The sequence below is a fragment of the Dipodomys ordii genome, unplaced genomic scaffold (genome assembly GCF_000151885.1).
Source record: "Dipodomys ordii isolate 6190 unplaced genomic scaffold, Dord_2.0 Scaffold1000000201, whole genome shotgun sequence".
Lineage (NCBI taxonomy): Eukaryota > Metazoa > Chordata > Mammalia > Rodentia > Heteromyidae > Dipodomys > Dipodomys ordii.
The window spans coordinates 373,708-393,949 of NW_012283818.1; the positions used below are offsets into that span (position 1 = coordinate 373,708).

The 20,242-nt window shown below is 49.5% G+C and overlaps 1 pseudogene; it reads right to left on the minus strand.

Annotated features, from left to right (window-relative positions):
* Window positions 1-2,163: 2,163 nt before the first annotated feature.
* On the minus strand, window positions 2,164-10,995 carry LOC106002695 (annotated as a pseudogene).
* Between the last annotated feature and the right edge of the window lie 9,247 nt (window positions 10,996-20,242).

The following is a 20,242-nucleotide window of genomic DNA, read 5'->3' on the forward strand; positions in this document are numbered from 1 at the left end:
AAGATATGAAATAGCCAGCAATTTCTGCACCAAAAGGGATAAGCCAATAAATCCTACCCTCATAGTTCCTGTCAGAAGTGAGCCTTGGGCTGCTAATGTGGCTTAGTGGTAGAGTACTTACCTAGCACACACAAAGGCCTGGGTTTGATTTCTCAGAATCACAGAAACAGAAAAAGCCAAAAGTGGCACTGTGGCTTAAGTGATAAGAGTGGTAGCCTTGACCAAAAGAAACTCAGGAACATGCCCAGACTCTGAGTTCAAGCTCCAAGACTGGCAAAAAACTGAGCCAGGTGAGACATATTCTTCTGGTACTCATAGGAGAGCCAAGATTAGAGGTAAGAGGTAGGGTAGAGTACAGTTGCTGGTGTCTCACACTTGTAATCTTAGCTACTCAGGAGGCTGAGATCTGAGGATCACAATTGCAAGCAGGAAAGTCTATATGAGACACTTTTCTGCAATTAAAAACCCCAAAAGTCAGAAGTAGAGCTGTGGTTCAAGTAATAGAGTGCTAGCCTTGAGCACAAAACCTCAGGGATAGCATCCAGGCCATGAATTCAAACCCTAGGACTGGCAAACACACACACATACACACACACACACACACACACACACACACACGCACACACACACACGTGCACACACACACACGTGCACACACACACACGTGCACACACACACACGTGCACACACACACACACACACACACCAAGCTAGAGCATTTGCCAGTCAGCCTGCACAAGTTCCATCTCTAGCAACTCAATATTAAAAAAAAGAGGGAGGGGGAGGGGGAGGCTGGGAAGGGATGTGAAGGGTAATCAAAAGGAGGAGGCTGCAATACTTAGTAAGAAATGTATGCATTATCCTGCCCATGTAATTGTAACCCCTCTGTACAGTATTTTCAAAAAAAGAAAGAAAAAAAAAGAGGGAGAAAGGAAGGAAAAACTTCCTCCTGGAGTTGATATAACCAGTGCCAAAATTCCAGTGGAATTCTAAGATGTGGAACAAGATAGAGAGCCTCAGGCAGAAGGTACAACATGCACAGAGTTTCTTGAGGTGTGGTGTAGAATAGGTGGTGTGAGTGGAATGAAGGTTCTGTGGCTTCACACAAGTCCGGTAATACATTCAAGGCTGGGTCAAGGCTTGTACTTGAGCCACAGGGATGGCCGAGGGTGGAGGTCCCAGAATGGGGCCCAGGGGGAAGATTAGCTTGGCTTTTCACCTGGACCCCAGCCATTTCCCGTGGCTGGAAGCCTATTTTTCACAGTTCCTGACCCTCAGGCCTCCTTTCCATGGAGGACTCAGGGCAAATGCAGGGAAGAACACTTGCTTAAGGAAAGATTCTAGCCCAATGTCAGTGGTGGCTCAACCCCTGTAAATCCTAGCTACTGAAAAGTCTGAGTTCAGAAGTTCTGGGTCAAAGCAAGCTCAGGAGAGAAAAGTTAGTGAGACTCTTCTTGTCGATGAACTACCAAAAGCCAGAAATGGAGCTTTGGCTCAAGTGGTAGAGTGTCAGCCTTGAGGCAAAAGTTAAAGAGACCAGTGCCCAGACACTAAGTTCAAGCCCCAGTACTGGCACATAAAAAATAAAGAAAAGCTTTCAGGAATTCCTAGTCCACTGTGGTGAAAGTCCAAATCAGTTGGGTGCTGGTGGCTCATGCCTATCCTCCTAGCTCCTCAGGAGGCTTAGATCTGATGATTGTCGTTCAAAGCCAACCTGAGCAGCAAAGTCCAGGAGATTCTGATCTCCAATGAACCACAGGAAAACTGGAAGTGGTACTGTGGCTCAAGTGGTCAGTTGAAGAGCTGAAGGGATAGTGCCCAGGCCCAGAGTTCAATCCCCACCTGGCCTGCGTGAACCTCACTCTGTGGCTCTAGGCAGAGTAATTTCCAGTGGACTGCTAAGGGTCCCCCAATCTCTAGGTATCCTACAAGTCTTGCAAGCAGCCTCTTTGGAAGCCTTTTTCTACAGAGCGGGTCAAAGTATCAGAAGGGGCTAGCCTTGGGGCACTGAGGTCTTCAGCCAGGTCATCAGAATGGCATCTGTCACGGGTGCAGTGTGGATCTGAGCAGTAAATCAATATTTCAGACCAGGTTTCTGGGCCAGGAGGGGCAAGAGCTGCAAGATGGCACAGCATGTAATGCCTATTCACGGGGGCAAATTTGTCAGCACTCCTTGGGTGGGTGTTGAGTTGGGCTCATGAAAGACTCGTAGTCGCAGGAATCCACAGCTGGCTGGCTGCTGCTTATAGCAGTGGTTATCCCAGGAGTCCCAGGGCTCAGAGCCATGCTTTCCTCACCAGTGTTAAGTGGCAAATGAAGGTCTGCAATCATGCACTGAGTATAAACCAGCATCGATCGTGTTCTTCCCTTGGTCTTGTACCCTCTGCATGAATGGAGGTACAGGTTCCATGGGATTTACTGCCAGGGCCCAGACCCCTCAGCCCAAGAAGGAATTGGAGAGAAATAACTTATGTGTCGAGTGTTTATTATGACTGTGCCTCTGGACTGCCCCCAATTCTAGCTCAGCTCATCATTACTACCTTCCTCTGTGTGTGTGTGTGCATGGGCACATCTTGGTACTAGGGCTTGAACTCAGGACCCGGGCTCTGTCCATCACTTTTTTCATTCAAGGCTTGCAACTCTACCACTTGAGCCACAGCTTTTCTTCCAGCTTTCAGGTGGTTATTGGGAAAGGAGAGTCTCACACACTTTAGAAAAGTGAGCTGGTGATAAGAAATGTACTCATTATCTTGCCCATGTAATTGTACCCCCTCTGTACAGTATTTTCACACACAACAAAAGATCCTACTGATACTAAAAAAAAAGAAAAGATAAGATAAGAAAAGTGAGCTGGGCTGCCTCTGAATGCCAATCCTTAGATCTCAGCCTCCTGAGGAGGTAGGAATATGAGAGCATGAGCTATTTACATCTGGCCACACTTTCCATCTTGGCTAAGACAGTGTACCTCTCTCCCAGCCTAGCTCCTACCTACTGATAACCTTCCTCCCCTTCCCCCTACTCCTCCAGGCTTCAGAGGAAACATACCCTCCCCTGACGACATAGAAATTGGATACTTGACAGGTTTGAGCTTTATGTTCTCCACACAGTCAAGGGCTGCTGGGAGCTGATGTGGAGATCAGAGATCTAGGCCAGGGCAAGTAGACAGCTGTAAGAACAGAAGACAGTATGAAAAGACATCCTTGAAGCTGGAGGCCAGTGGCTCATGCCTATAATCCTAGCTACTCAAGGCTGACACATGAGGATCAATCAAGATTCAAAGCTAGCCTGGGTGGGCAGACTCTTATCTCCAATGAATCACCAAAAGTCTGGGAAGCAGAGCTACTGGAGTACAAGTTGTAGAGCACCAACCTTGTGCAAACAAGCTAAAGTACACTACCTAGGTTCTGAGTACAAGCTCTGGTAAACACACACACACACGCACACACACTAACAGGTGCTAGTGGCTCATACCAGCAATCCTAGCTACTCAAGAGGCTGAGCTCTTAAGATGGCATCTTGAAGCCATCCCAGGCAGGAAAGTTCATGAGACTCTTATCTCCACTAAAGTACTAAAAAAGATGAAAGGTGAGCTGTGGTTCAAGTGGTAGTGTGTTAAGTTTGAGCAAAGGAAGCTCAGTGCCTAGGCCCTGAGTTCCAGCTCTAAGAGTTGTTTTTAAAGACACATTTTGCTCCCCATGCCCCCTCATGCCATAAATTCAGATGTTGATGATCCTAGATCTCATTTACACTCCTGCCACTTCCACAGCACCAGCACAAGTGGCCTGTTTCTGGCCAGCTCTGGGTTAAGAAGTGAATGTACGCAAGAAGAGCATACCCAGATTAAGGCTAATGCCCCAGAACATTGAAGTATTGGCCATATCAGTCTCCTCTCGCAATTCCCTGGCCCTGGAATCTAAAGTCTGTGCCTCTGTGTTCTGGGCATCCAGAATTCTCTAGAAGGATTTGAGAGGCCCAGCTGGGGCTGGAAAATAGACTTGCCTGAGAAAAAGTATGTTGACATTTCCTAGACACCAACAGACACTTCCAAGCCACCTTGGTGTCACCTCCAAAGTAGCCCGGAATCCTCCTTGCTTGGGCGGCCTTCAGTCCACTATCAAGCTCGAGTTGGCGAGAGTCATTGGCAACCTCCTTCCCCCACTCAACTGCCTGCCTGCTGAGAGGGACATGCAGCCAGAGGTCTAGCTGAGGAAAAGGTCAGGGCATCCCATGTCTGAGTTTTCCACCCAGAGACAGGCAAGACTTTATTGCAGCTGGCCTGGCTGATGCAGGAGGCCAAAGATTTGGACAGCTGGACTTGGGCCCCAAAGAAAAGCTTGAACTCAAGTCTCTGGTAATTTAGGAATCATTGTAGACCCTGATAGGAGGCTAAAGTAAAGGTCGGTGTGGAGGAGGAGCACCATACGAGGTCAGAAAGAGGCAGACAGGCACCCAAGAAGGGGACAGAGAAAGATGAGGGAAACACACACACACACACACACACACACATGCACACACACACACACACAGGCATGCACACAGGACACTAGTGTCTCACATCTGTCGTCCTAGTTGCAACTCATCAAAACACAAAACACATGTAACCCTGCACTTCAGACTTGGTCACCAGCATCCAAAACCATTCTTCCATGGATGGAGAGCATATAATTGTCACTACCATCCCACTTCTCCTCCCATTCACCCACTCCCTGCCTGCCACAAGCCACAACCTCTGGAGTTCTTGGTAAGGCACCACCCACCCTGCTATGGCTTCACACTCGAGTAAACCTGGAGTGATATTGGAAATGTCTGTACAGTGAGGCCAGCATCTGGTCTTACAACCACAGCAACCCTACTACTTCACTATCTCTTGCAAGTAAGGAAGGGGTGTCTTTCTTTCTTCTTTGGTTTTTTGTTTTTGTTTTGTTTTTTGGTTGAGGGGCTTGAACTCAGGGCTTGGGTACTGTCCCTGATGTCTAATTTTCCTCAAGGCCAGTGCTCTACAACTTGAGCCACCGTGCCACTTCCGGTTGGAGTCTGGAGATGAGGCTCTGGAGGGAATTCCCTGCCTAGGCTGGGTAATGAGACCCTCTGGATCTCAGACTCCCGAGTGGCCAGGATGACAGGTGTGGGATGACAGGCGTGAGCCACCGGTTCATGGCTTAAGGTGTCTAGTCCTTCAGAATTTCCACTTAGTCCTTCTCTAGATACAACTACCTAGACACCCCTCTACCTCCCTCAGGGACAGCAAAGGGATGCTAAAATCTGGGTGGGGCCATGGGTATTAAAAAGCCCCTTCCACATCACTAACCCCCTCTAATCTCCCATCTGCCTCCTCCTGATTGCCTGGTCTTCCAGGGCAGATCAGTCCCACAAGGAGTTCTGGGGCCTGCCCTATGTTCCCCACCCCACCCAACTGATACCTGAGGACTTCTGGGGCCAGCTACTCCATGTCCTTGTGGAAGACGTTGGGAGGGTTGCTGATAAGTGTGCGCAGGGGTGCCCAGGGCAGAAGGACTGCCCAGCTCCCCTCTGTCAGAGGAGACACAAAGCATGGATGTATCTACTAAGAGATTCAGGGCATAGCCATCCAACTGTCACAAAGGTAACATGGAGAACTGTTTTATAGTGACAGCTCTGGGGCCTGACCTCATGGCCCAGCACTGTCCCTGACTTGCTTTGTCTCCAAGGGAGTGCTCTTTCACCTGAGCCACCATGCCACTTCCAAATTTTTCTGTGTATGCAGGACCTAGGAATCGAACCAATGCTTTCCTATGTGCTAGGCGATCCTTCCACCTCTAAGACAAAATCCCCGCCATAGATAGCTGTTCTTCTGTGAAACCTCAGGCCTGTCTTGGGACAGTCTCATTCATCTATACCAAGTCTCTCACCACCCTGGCTGGAAATGAACATGCTCTGCTATGTTGCCCATCATCTGCAGCACCTTTGCTTGTTAAGCAAGACCCCCTTTTCAAGTGCTGTCTCCAAGAAGCCCTTTCTGATCACCTTGGAAAAGCTGGAGCCTCTCCGCTGTGCAGGCTGCTAGCCTTGTCAGGCTCTGCCTTCCAGCCAGTGTGGGTTGAGAATGCACAAAGGGGAAGGCTTGGGTTCCACCACCAGATTTCTGAAGGCCCTGATACACTACCCAGGGGCAGGTGTTGTATCACACTCCGTGAGAGGGGACTCGAAGCCTGGGCAATCTGTGGGCAAAAAGACAGGGCCATTTCTTTGTGTGGGCTTCAACTGAAGATTTGGGAGCTGTCTTTCTGAGTTTTATTGCTCAAGGCTGGTGCTCTACAACTTGAGCCACAGCTCCACTTCTGGCTTTTTGGTGGTTCTATGGAGAGTAAAGTTTCATGGGCTTTCCCGCTTATAGCTGGCTTCAAACTGTTATCCTCAGATCTCTGCCTCCCGAGTAGCCAGGATGACAGGCATGAGCCAGAACCCCAGGTGATGGGCACCAAAGGCTTTTTGTTTTTTTGCTCCTGTTTATCTCCTGTGAACTAGCAAGCCCAAGTTAAAATAATCATTACAGGGGATCAAATTCCTCTCCTAGGTCAGTTAATCCAAGGAGATAAAGTGTATTTGGAAAAGGCTAGTCTGAGTTGGCTTAGGGGTGTTTGTGTGTGTGTATGTGCATGAGTGTTGGGGATACCTACCCTCATCTCTGTGGTGCCTTATCCTCCCAGCAGGGAGGGCAACCAGGATCCTGACCCCAAGGGAGTTGGATGGGGGAGGGTACCTAAGGTCACATCCAGGGGGATGATCTGAATTCTGTCCTGCAACCTAAGCCTGGACAGATGAAGGAGAGGAGAAGGTTAGGGAAACATGAAAGGGAGCCCCTTATCTTTGGCTACATGTACCAGAGAGAAAAGTGAATACATCTTTCTTGGAAGTCAGATAAAAGGTGTACCATGTTCATTTATTTCATGATTGTGTTAGTCCTAGGGCTTGGATTCAGGGCCTGGGTGTTATCCCTGAGCTTCTTTTGTTCAAGGCTGAGGCTCTACCACTTGAGCCACAGCTCATCTGGGTTTTTTGTGTGTGGGTTTGGGGAGGGAGTTGGTTTATGGGAGATAAGATTCTCACGGACTTTCCTGCCCGGGTTACTCTGAGTCACAACCATCAGACCTCAGCCTCCCAAAGAGCTAGGATGGTGGGTGGGAGCCATGAGCTCTTGACCAACACCATCCATTTATAAGCCCTTAGACCCAGGGCCAGCACAAGCATACTACACCTCCTTGTTGGGAGTAGGAAGCAGACATGAGTGGGTTTGATACTTCAACAGCCTACCTATCTTTGAGCATTGTTCTGGGTCAGTCTGATGGAGGCTTCTTCCTTATCCACAGCAATGACTTGGCTCTGTCACAAGAACAAATGTTCCCCAGGAGGAATCAGGTCTGGGGTCTTTCCTCTGAACCCCGCCACCCTAACCAAAACGACACTCCCCAGCAAAGCGTAGTACACACAGAGTGTATTTATTGTCTTATAGCCAGGGTCTTGTCAGATAGGTGGAGGTATAGGTCAGAGGCCCGGGATTGTGCTGGGCAGGGGGACAAGGTGACACCTTCTCATCCACTTCCCTTTAATGGTGTAGCAGAGGGATGTGGGGAAGGACTCATGGGATGGACAATGAATAGCTGTCATGGTCTAGCCAGGACACAGAGGGGCTTACCTCATGAAGCTGGTTCAACAGGCTGAGCAAAATAGCTCCTCACCCACAGCCCACCTCCTGAATGAGAGGGCCACCATGGGTTCCAGCCACATGGGGATGCTGGGCCACCTCCTCCAACACTAATTCTACCAATTCCTGAGAGAGAGAGAGAGAGACAGCGACAGAGTTCCAGAATTACACTTAAGCCAGATGCCGATGGCTCAAACCTATAATCCTAACTACACAGGAGTCTGAGATGTGAAGATTTTGGTTCATAGCTGGCTTGGGAGGAATGCCTGTGAGAATGTTATCCTCAACGAACTAACAGAAAATGGGAAGTGATGCTGTGACTCCTGTGGTAGAGCGCTAGCCTTTATCTGAGGAGCTCAGGGACAGCATCCAGATCCAGAATTCAAGCCCCACAAATGACAAGAAGTGGACTTCCCATCACAAGAAGTGGACTGAATAACACCCACTCTCTTAGGAAGCATGGCAGAGAAATCAGGCCAAGATTCCAGTCAGCTGGGGATCATGAGTAGGTCACCTGGCTTCTCCATGACTCATTTTCCCCAGCTGGAAAAATGGATAGAGTGAAGGATCCCTTCCTCATGGGGATAGGGTAATGATGAAAGACAGCCATGTTTTTTTTCATAATCCCACACCTGTTGCATGATTAACAACAGACCCCATCTGAGCCCTTTCCCCGGCAACTTCCTGTCATATGCTCACAGAATTGTTGAGAACTGTATCTGACACCTGATCCCTCTGTGCCTGGCTCAACTCCAGAGATCCCTCTGTATTAGTCCCTTATTTACTCACAACTGTCCCATGAGGAGACTGAGGTCCGATGGATGACATACAACCCAGAGCTTCACCTGTGGTCAAGAATCCGCTGCCGTGAACTAAGAGTTTGGGACAATCCGTCTAATACGAGGACTGAGCTGGGTGCTAAATGTCTACCAGCCCCTTCCCCACTCCCCCCACACATACACACAACACACTTTCATCCTCCTTTGCAGGCAAAGATGTTTTACTTTCTTTCTTTTGGTTGGTTGTGGGTCTTGAACTCTGGGCCTGGGTTCTATCCCTGTGTTCTTCAGCTCAAGTCCAGCACTGTACTACTTGAGCCACAGTACCACTTCCGGTTTTCTGGTGCTTTATTGGCGAGAAGAGTCTGAGGGTCTTTCCTGCCCAAGCTGGCTTTCACCCGTGATCCTACGATTCAGCTCATAAGTACTTAGGATGCAGCCATCAGCCACTGACAACCGGCCAAAGATGCATTTCTATGCCTGTCATCCTATCCCCTCAGGAGACTGAGATCTGAAGACTGCAGTTGAATGCCACCCTTGATAGCAAAGTCATTGAGAACTCTTATCTCCAATTAAACACCCAAAAACTTTGCAAGTGGAGCTGGGGCTCAAATGGTGGAGTGCTAGCTTTGAGCATGAAACAAGGGATGGGACCCAGGCCCTAGTTTTAAACTTTTTCTAGCATAAATCCACCCAACAAAGGGAAGCAGGTGAGCACACCAGAGTTCAAAGCTCACACATAATCCTCAAGACTCATAGAATAGACCCCATCCTGTTGTGAGTCTCTAGATTCTATGACCTAGGTCATGGCAGTCTTAGATGGGACTGACCATGCACCGAGTCAGGACATTCAAGTACAATCTCATACTGAGGATCCCGTGACCTCATCAAGGACTCAAGATCTCTCACTCTACTGCCTTGACACAGGGCAGTCAGGTGAGATCTAGTTATCCAACCAAAGGATATTGGAATGAATTAATTTCTCAGCCAAGGGATACAGACTGGAGGGCTCTAGGTCCCTTTATCTCGGGAAGGAGAAAAGGGCTGATCCATCTCAGGAATGATCCTGGGTTGTGAGTATCCTCAAAGAAACAACCCAGCTCAGAGCCCAGTGCGTCTGGTTTTCTCACCAGCCTCGACCATCAGTCTGCCCTCTCTAAATCCCATCTAGACTAAAGGCTGAGCCAGCAAGGAGACCCACCTCTACCTCTACCTCTGAGAATGGCAGTCATGGGGTCCTAGAGTCCCCTAGAGAAAGTCTCAGAACGACTCTTTCCCTCATTCCCTGGTTGTCCTGTGCCAGTGGCCTGGTTTCCTCTGTCTCTAGTGGAGGAATGAACACTGGAGGTGTCATCTTCAGATTGAGCCAGCAAAAGTCCCAGTCCCCAAGGATGTACTGCACAGGCATCCTGCAGTGGATGACAGCGAGGTTGTCAAGGGTGAACCCAGAATGCCAGGAATTTTAATAGCCATGTGGCTGGGTCGAAGGCTTTATCACTGATGGTGTAGGTTGTCAGGTGAGGTCATGGCTTCAATGGCCTGACACACCTGATCTGGGATCATCCTCCCTCTTCATCTTCCTCCTTATCCCCTGCCACTCCCCTCTGGACATGGCTCTCCCTATCCTTCTTAGCGTTTGGACACTTTCGTCTTATCTGACCAGAAAATAAACTCGGTTACACACCCTGAGCACTAGGGTCTACCCCAGGTTGTTTCCCTTAGCAGTAAGCAAACCACTCAGATCCTGGATGTCATGAAGTTGCTGAGCGGACAGTGACTTGGTCCTACATACTGGCTTTAGGCTCTGAAACTGTCCCCACAGAGATTGTGAATGGTTGGCTCCCTTGATCCAGGAACTCCAAACCAAGGCCTGCATGATCCCTTCTTCCTTCCTTTCCTCCTTTTCTCCTTCACTTTTCCCTCCTCTCTTTCTCTTTCCTATCTATGTGTCACTCCTGGGCCTTAAAATCAGAGACTGGGTGCTGTCCCTGAGCCTTTTTACTCAAGGCCAACAGTCTATACCTTGAGCCACTCATCCACTTCTGGCATTTTCTTTTTGGTCGTTAAAGGCTTTCCTGCATGGTCCTTAAGCCTCAATCCTCCCATCACAGCCTCCTAAGTAGCTAAGATGACAGGAGTGAAGCAATGGTATCCAACTCAAACCAAGATTTCTTCATGTGCTGTGGATCCAGCACTGGAACCTTTCATCATGTATGACCCCCCCTCTCCCCCCCACCCCGGGCTTGGCACACACTGTAATCGTTTTTTTGGATAAATAAAAGAGCATCTGTCTATGACAATACTACATCAAAGTCCCATCTAATTCGGTAAGCATCCTGGGTGGGGGCAAAGCCTGATGTAACTCTCCAACAGTTCTCCCTCCACCTCTTCCCACCCTCCTGGTGCCACTGCACTTAACTGTTTTGGTTCCAAGGACGTGAGCCATGATGTCTTCACTGGATTCTGGGGCCTCTGGGATGCCTATCTTCTCAAAGATCTCTGTCCATCCACTGACCAGCTCTGTGGCACTCCATTCCTCACTCAGGTGTCAACAAGGTTGCTGTGAGGTGAACGCCAGACTCAAAGGGCCTCCTCTCCACTCCCTGGGGAAGACAGGATGGTCCACTATATCCGGCCCCCAAATTTCATGTTGCAGAGAAAGGATCCTTGAGGCATTCCAGGTCTCTGAATCTCCCAGATTCCAGTGCAGGTGCTGGGAATTGTCTCTGCTCACAGCTGGCAGGCTGCGGATGGCGAGGTCACAATCTCTGCTCCCCAAGACATCCTCAACTGTGGTGGTCACCCTAAAGAGAGCCGGTGGAGAATCAGCAGCTGCTGGAGAAAGGCAGTCAAGGCACGACATTCGTAGCAGGAAACCTTCTGGCTTGGGAATTCTGCCTGTGCTGCTTTGAAAGTCATTGTTTGGTGGCTGAAATGGTCCATCTAATTTGACCCAGAATCCCAGGCATTAGTAGAAATTGCCAGCTTCAAGAAAAAACCCTGGAAAAGGTGGCATTTTACTTCTCCCAATCAAACTTAATGGGTTTCAAAATCAGTAGTCCCTTTTTCCTTCCAGACAGCCTACAGCAGGTTACAGAAAATGGCTTTCAGAGAGCCTTAGCTAACTGCATGTCCTGGTCCCAAGCAGGCTCCAGCAGGGGGACCACACTTGCCTACCATTGCCTAGCTGGAAACAGCTCAGGAGGGACACAGATTGGAGTCTTCAGGACTCCAGGGAGGACTGCCCACCAGTGCACTGCCCTGGGAGGAAATCCATGGCAACATTGGGGACCCGGAGCTCCCTGCTCAGATGCCCACGGACACCATCAATGCCCTGGGTAAGATTCCCCTCTCATCCTCGGTCGTGATAAACCATCTGCTATGTCACACCGTTCATCAATTCCCAGACCCTCCTAGCTTCACAGCCCCTGCCCTACTCCCCCTATCTCGTTCCCTAATTATGTTTGGCAGACACATTCTCAACTTTGAATTAGCTCCAACTATACGCATGAGAGCAGACTGTCTGGCTGGAAGAATGCAGCTGTGATCTGGCTAAAGACAGAAGGGCAGGTGTCCACCCTGGTCTGCGGTTCACACAGGCCTCCTAGGAGAGACCCACGCAGGCCCAACTGCTACTGTGGGCTGCAGGAAAGGGGAAGAAAGTGGTGGGAAGGAACATCTAATGAAACCTTCTCTAAAGGAGCCATGACACTGTGAAAGAGAAAACAAAAATTGTGGCTGGGCTCATACTGGGCATTAATGAAAAAAGAACAACAAATACACACATGCACATAAATAAAATGCTTTTGCTTGGGCTAGGAAGGTGGCTCAGTGGTAGAGTGCTTTCCTTACATGCACAAGGCCCTGGGTTTGATTCCTCAGCACCAGGTAAGCAAAAAGAAAAAAGTCGGAAGTGGCCCTGTGGCTCAAGTGCTAGAGTACTAGCCTTGAGCTGAAGAGCTTAGGGACAGCGCACAGGCCCAGAGTTCAGACCCCAAAACCGGACCCCCTCCCCCCAAAAAATTATTGTACTCTTTTTAGACATGCTGACTGTACAATGAGAAAGATGATCTCTCTCTCTCTCTCATACACACCTAAACACACAGACTCAAAGCAGTGCCTCTCCTGAATTTGTTGGTTTCTCATCTAGGCAACTTACCAGCTCAAGCACGGGGGTTCCCTTGTCAGAACCAGGGGCAACCACCTAAGGGGAACAATGCTGTAATAATGCAGAACCACCCTGCCTCCCCCTTTCTCCAGGGACAGACCCTTCCCCTTGGGAACAACCAGCCTTGAATCCCCAGTCACCAAAACCCTAGGCTAGGACTCTGGGTGAAGGAGTCCCCAGACACGTGGTTCCTGAGAGCCTGGACAGAAAACAAAGCAGGGGGTCATGGTGCCTCCAGAGAGGTGTCTGACCTGGGGTGGGAGCATTGTTGGGGACTTTGATGAGGTCCTAAAAGCTATATACATGGTTGGATTTCCTACTTCCAGCCTACATACTTCTGGGCGACTTGGCAGATTCTTGGGGAGGACGAGGAGACCAGATGAACTGGGAGCACTAGCAGAAGCTGGCAGAACTGAGAAATGTGATCACCCAGTCAGAACTGTTGACAGCTGGGGTTGGGGGTACAGGCCGGTTGTATGTGTGTCAGAGGGGGTGTGCTTTTCTCCCAAATACCCACCTTCTATCTGACCCCAGTGCCCTCACCTCTCTAGTGGGCTCTTCGGGGAATGTTCTCAGGTGAAAGGGTGACTGAGCACAGAAGACAAGGGCTCACACAGCAAGGAGGGCCTATCTTCTGTATCCAACACCTCCCTCCCCAGCAAAAAGGAAAAGACCTAAGAAGGTAGGTGTTGGGTACTGCTCCCCATCTCTGATGAAAGCCACCAGGTTCCCACCAGGGAGAGAAAGGATACAGATGCAAGGCTGTGTGGCTGTCACTGCTCCAGGCTAGGGGCTCTGTGGTGCCCCCTCCTCACCCATCCCTGATGCTCCCCTTTTCCTGGGACACTAACCGCTAGGGATGAGGGTGGATCCCCGAGTGGACACCCACCTCCACTCCCCATCCCTGGGGTGCATTTGTGGCAGAGCCAGGGCAGACTGTGGCACATGGGGGAGGTGCATGCGTGATGGGTAAGGGGAAGTAAGAGGTGGGGTTCTGGCTCGGCGGGGGTGGGGGGTTGGATAGAGTGGAGAGGTCGCAGGGGGTGGGGTCGTGGGGTGCTGGCCTGCAGGGTGGCCACTCAATTGTGTTGCTGGAAGAAGCTGTAGGCTGCGATCGGGTCCGCACCCGGCATCTGAGGACCCGGGGCCGGGACCAAGTCAGGGCCACAAGCATGCCAGGGGCGCGCCATCTCCGGCAGGTGACTGCAAGAGGCTCTGCGGTTCAGAGCCGGCAGTGCCATGTTTGAAAAGCAGCGCTGCTGAGAGGGGGCAGGGGCGTCTGCCAGCGCATGGCGGGGCTGCGCACAGCCTCTGCTCTGCAGCCTCAGCGGCCTCCTCCCCTGTGTCAGCCGCAGCCGCAGCCTCTACCTCAGCAACCATAGCTGCCTCGCCGCTGCATGCTCTGCACTTCCGGCCAGTACCCACACTATGATCGGAGCAGCCGCCAGCCACTGAAGCCATTTCCACTGGTGCTTGTGTAGTAGGTGTTAGGTTTTTAAAAGGAGGTAGCCGAGTAAGAACAGCAGCACTCACGTGGTATTCAGGTAAGGGGTAGGTTTATTCAGTAGACCTGCTGGGACCAGGCAAGGTTGGCACTCCACGTGGCTGGGAAAGGAAAGAGGAAAGAGAGAGAAAAGAGCTAGAAAAGAGAAAGAGAGCAGAGAGAGCAGAGAGCTAGAAACAGAGGGAGCTAGAAACAGAGAGAGCGCCTGGGCCTGCACTAGGCATTATCTAGGGTATGGGCAGGGAAAGGTGTGGCCACATCAAATTCAGATGTGACCTCAGCGGATGCAGATGTGACCTCTTCCAGGTGTCCCAGTTGCCTAGGTAATGCAGGTACTGGGTGGAGACTTTGCTGCGAGGAGCGTGGAGTCTGCTAGCCATCCAGGAGCAGACCTTACAGTAGGAAGACACCCTACTCAGGCAGGCAAGCCCACCTAGTCGTCTGGAGTTACAGAGCCCACCACAACAAAGTTGTTATTAAAGAAGCAACTTTATTTAGAAGGTTCCTACACTGACCGGCCAGGGCCGCAGCACAGACTCAGGAGTTGATACTGCGACCCCCAAGCGGCCCATGTGCTTAGGTTTTTAAAGGCAAAAATCACAAGGTGAAGCCTGGTCAGGTAGGTGACCAATGAGATTTTCACACACCCAAAGATTGCACAGTCATACCAGACCACACCCAGGTGGCCAGTGAGGTTACACTTTGTCACATAATGGCTGTTTAAACCAGCCTATCACTTTTGGTTTAAAGGACTCTGGAATTCAATGGTAAAGCGGAGCTTAAGGTAAACATACACAAAGAAGTTTAGTGGAGTTTAACGTAAGCATGTGAAAAAGGTGGAGTTTATAGTAAACTTGGGATGTCTCCAGCATGCCAGCCTGAGTGGGATTACTGGCTAACTGTTTAGTTTGTCAGTCCTTAACAGAATAATGAAGGTGGGTTAAGTTATTAAGGGGAGGGAGACCTAGAGGATTGCTTTTCATTCCAAGAACTGGGCAGGTTGGAGCCAAGTTTTTTTTTTTTCCTTAAATCCCTAAAACAAAAATAAAACCTGTAAATAAGCTGTCCCAGCTCGAGTCTCCTCTCAGGGCCTACTTCACTTGTGCTCCTGCTCGCTCTTCTCTCTGATCTCTCTCAGCCCCACACTCCTCTCCTGGGCCTTGCTGCCCTGATGCACACATGCCCCTGCTTCCTTGGGCCCCTGGCCATTGCTGCCACCAAAGTGTGCCCCTGGGTCTTGCCCCCTCTTCCCCTGGGCCCCCCCACCCCTGGCCACAATTGCAGCCCTGACTAGGTCCTAAGGCTTCCAGACCATGGCAATTGCAGCCTTACCTCAGCTCAGCACTACCCCCCACCCCGGTACCTGCCTTGGGGATTGAATCTCCCCTCAGCCCCACCCCTGGAGGAGACTCTCCTCCATTCCCCTTCACTCCACACACCAAGTAGGTGCATGGTGACACTCATGTGTGTATGTGTGTTTGTGTTTGTGTCTGTGTGATTGTTGGGGATAACTACCTCTCAAGGACTCAGAATATAGCACCCTTTGGGATGACTCAGCACATAGCGCACTTCCAAAAATAGCACAAAGCACTCTGTGTAAAGGACTCAGCACACAGCTCCCTTTGAAGGACACAGCATGTAGTATGCTGGGTAGAGTACTCAGCACAGAGCACCCTTTGAAGGAGGGAGTCCATAGCCTGCAGTGTACAGGACTCAGTGCATGGCATGCTTTGAAAAACCAGCACATAGCACTTTTTCCCAGGGACTCATCACATAGCACCCTATAAGACTCCACACAGCACCCTTTGAAGGGCTGAGTATGAAGCACCTTGTGTAAAACACCCAGTGCACAGCACCCTTTGAAAAACTCAGTACATAGAACAATTTTGAAGGACAGCACATACCACACTGTGGAAGCACTCAGCACACAGCACCATTTGAAGGACATTACAGAGCACCCTGTGTAAAGGACTCAGCACACAGCACTCAAAAAACTCACCTCATCCCTCTCTTCGCAAGGGCTCAGCACATAGCAGCACTTTTCTCAGGGACTGAGCACATAGCATCCTTTGCGATAACTCAGCAAACAGCACCTTTTTGAGGACTCAGCACAAAACCCCCATGAGGGAAGGACCCAGCAAATAGCTCCCTGTGAAGGACTCAGCACATAGCTGTATGTCACAAATTCAGCTGTCATTAGAATTAGGGTGCTTTCTTCAGTATCACCATTCTTCAGTAACACTTCACAAACCCTACTAGTTCACATTTACACAACCTGTGTTTTATGGAGGAAGGTCAGCTGGAGGTCTTGAACTCAAAGCTTGTGGGCCCTGTCCCTGAGCTCTTAGGTTCAATGCTAGAGCTCTACCACTTGGAGGCACATTGCCAATTTTGTTTTTTTGGGTTGTTCTTTCACAGGTTTTAGGGTGATAAATAAGGCCAAGTTGGGGTATCCGTGGGCAAAGGCTCTTAGCTCAGCCTGGAGCTGACCTCTCCCTTCCTTGTGTCCCTGGAAAACCGGACCTCCTGGAGCTCTCTTCGCCTAGGCTGGAAGAGACCTGCTCTGGCATCAGCAGAGTGAGCAAAAGTCAGCTTGGCTCTGGTCACTTCCCCATATTGAACTCTAGTGATGGCACCGGACCGCGTGTTCTGCGTATGGCCACGATTGTACCTGAGAGTTGTGTTTACCCTGGCTTCCCTAGGGCCCCCATCATGCTTCAAAGCCACCCTGCATAGGAAAATCCTTTAGACCCTCACCTACAATTAACCATCGAAAAGCAAGTGGGGCTGTGGCTCAAGTGGCACAGCACTAGCCTTGAACAAGAAAACTCAGGGATAGAGCCCAGGCCCTGAGTTCACATACACACACACACACACACACACACACACACCACATGCATGCAAAATCAGAGATTTCTACACTGCGATCTTTGGGTATTCTCTACTTTTCCCCCACTAAGCCTGGTGGCTGCTGGCCTAGGTTTTTGATGCATACAACAGCACCTGACATCTTTAATTTTGGGGGAACAGAATAGCTAGAACATCAGCCTTCCCCCATCCAGGCTCCTTGATTGGGTCATGGTCTATCCAGGCCCTTTGGAGCTCCTTTACAGTCTCGCCAAGATGCCTTCAAAAGGCATCACATACTAGGCACTGGTGGCTCATGCCTGTCATCCTAGCTACTCAGGAAGCTGAGATCTGGAGGATCACGGTGCCAAGCCAGTCTGGGCAGGACAGTGTGTGAGACTCTTAGCCTCTATGAAATGTCAGAAAACAAAAGTGGCATTGTGGCTCAAGTGGTAGAGTGCCAGCCTTGAGAAAAAGAGCTCAGGGACAGCGCTCATGGCCAACAACAACAAGGAGAGGCATTGCATGTTGTCTTTGGGATTGGCATGGGCCAAATATAATTGAAATTAATTATAATTGGAATTGATCAAGTGCTCCAAGACAAAGCAGTACCTCCTTTAGTCCCGAGCTCTTCCATCTCCTCTCACCCCCTGGCCTTGTCCGTGCTTTGGGTCAGCATGGGTCTGGCTGTATGGGAGGGCTCCAAGAAAGATCCTAGAGCAATCACCCCACATCCTTCTGCCCTGCTCACCCTGCTGCTTCTGCTCTTTGCCATAGACCTTCTTCCTGGAATCTATCCATGAGGTCATCACCACCAACATAGTGGTGAGTGGTGGGTCTGGCCTAACTAGGGGCAGTCAGAGGTGGAAGTTGTTCTGGGACTAGAAGCTTCCACCTTGAGTGTGGGCTGAGGTCTAGGCTGACCGTTATTTCATCCTGAGCCTTGCAGTGGTGGGGAGAAAGTGTAGACTTCACATTGAGTAAGTAAGATCAGAATCTGGAGGTCCACTTGTGTGGGGGAGGATGTGGGACTCAGGGGGCCACTGATGTTTGTACTCTCTTGGGACTCCCCTCTCCCTCTCATCCCTCAATGGTAGAAGAGTAACTTCAACTAAGTGTGTGGGAAGAGTGGGCGGGGGAATATTTTGGGGGGAACCAGATTGTGCTTCATATTCATCCTAGCCCCTACTTCCTATTTATCTGAGGAATGGTCATATGGGTTTGGGAGGGGGGAGAATCATCCTAGCTGAGAATGTGGCTCAGTGATAGAGTGGTCACCTAGAATGCCTGAAGCCCTTGGTTCTATTCCACACAGAAAAAGCTGGAAAGGGAGGTGGGGCTCAACTGGTAGAGTGACAGTCTTGATCAAAAAGAGCTCAGGAACAGTGGCCAGGCCCAAATTTCAAGCCCCAAGACTGGAAGAAAAAATCTTTGTTGGAGGCTTTTTTTTTTGCTTTGAGAACAATTTATTCTTTGTGATAAGCATAACATGGGTCTCTTTCCTGGCCACCATTGGGCCATTAGATGCCCCTTGAGTTTGGGCCAACTCCCTGAAGCCTCTGTCCTACCTGACCCCCAGTTTAGCTTTCCCATCACCCAGCAGATGGAGGCCTGAGAGAAAGCCCCTTGGCCACCTACTTCTGGTGGCTGCCAAGGCTTATGAGAGTCAGTATGTCACATAAAGAGTCATCATCTACATCCGTTTACAGGAGAAAGTCGGGGAGCACTAATCCCCTGAGCCTGGGAGCTGTGGGTGGATCTGGATGTGGGGCATCTGGAGCAGGACGTGCTCCTTGGGGGTGTCCACTATGGGGACGGGAACCCTGACCTCTCCTCTGGCAGTTTCCATGATGTCTTCAAGTTGTAATTCTTCAAAACCTTTCTCTCCTCCCTCATTTCACCCACCACAGGCCCTGAGGCATCTGAAGCAGTGCTGGTTGTGGGTCGCCTCAGCCTGTGCTGGCATCTGAAGACTGCTGTATGTGCCTTCCCCTGTGAGGAGCAACAGCAGCTCCTGCAGCACTCTCCTCCTTTCCATCTTCTCCTGGGACAGCCAGTGTATGCACTTGGCTTTCTCCCAACACAGCTCATAGGATCTCAGGATAGGTTGTGTTTCCAGCGGCTTCACCCCAGCCTATGGTGATGAAAGCTGAGGCACAGTTGCCATGACCTGAGTTCAAGACCATGTTTGGCAAAAAAAGCAAAAAAGGAGAAAAAACAATAGCTCCCTGGCTTGCAATTTACGCCGTTTCTCCTACCTTTGAATTTGAACTTAATGCTTGGGTAACTCTGAAGCACTGTAGATGAAGGGGAAGCTCACCATGCTTGAAGACAAGAAAGTAAGGCCTGGTCCCTAGGCTTGAATTCAAGTACCCACCCCAGAAATATTCTATTTATATATATTGTAAAGGTAGGATTTCTACTTACGTATAGATGATCAGTCCATATCCTGTTTGTTATGGTTATTTATTGTATTTCTGTTTTATTCATTTATTTTCTATTTTTTTATTGCGAAAATACTGGACAGAGGGGTTACAATTACATGGGCAGATAATAAGTATATTTCTTATCAAGCATTGTAGCCTCCTCCTTTGTTTCCCCTTCCCATCCTCTTCCCAGCCCCCCCCACAATCCTCCCCGCCCCGCCTCCCCAACGGACACTCCCGCCCACCACACACACCAAAGTTGTAAAGTTCCTTTTTGACATAATGACTTGTACATCTCATTGTTGTGATGAGTCCACATGTATCCCTATTAAACAATTTGTTTTTCTCCTTCCCCTCCACAAATTATAACTACATCAAATACAGTAAAAGCAGGGGTTATCCTGAGGGGGAGGGACATACAAAGCAACAAAGAAATAATCTTATAAATGTGTTAGAAACAATTGCAAGAAAGAAAAAAAACATTTGAGTACATATCTTAGGGTTCATTTCCCTAACATCACATTATCTGACCTTTTCTGCTTGACTCAGACATATACTAGATATTGCAAATACGGGAAACCATGGGACCTATGTTTCTTTGGGCCTGGCTTACTTCACTTAATATAATTTTTTCCAAGTCTTTCCATTTCCTAATAAATGGGGCAATGTCATTCTTTCTGATGGAGGCATAGAATTCCATTGCATATATATACCACATTTTCTTGATCCATTCATCTTCTAAGGGACATCTGGGTTGGTTCCATATCTTAGCTATGGTAAATAGTGCTGCAATAAACATAGTCATGCTGGTAGCTTTAGTGTGGTTTTGTTTGTAAA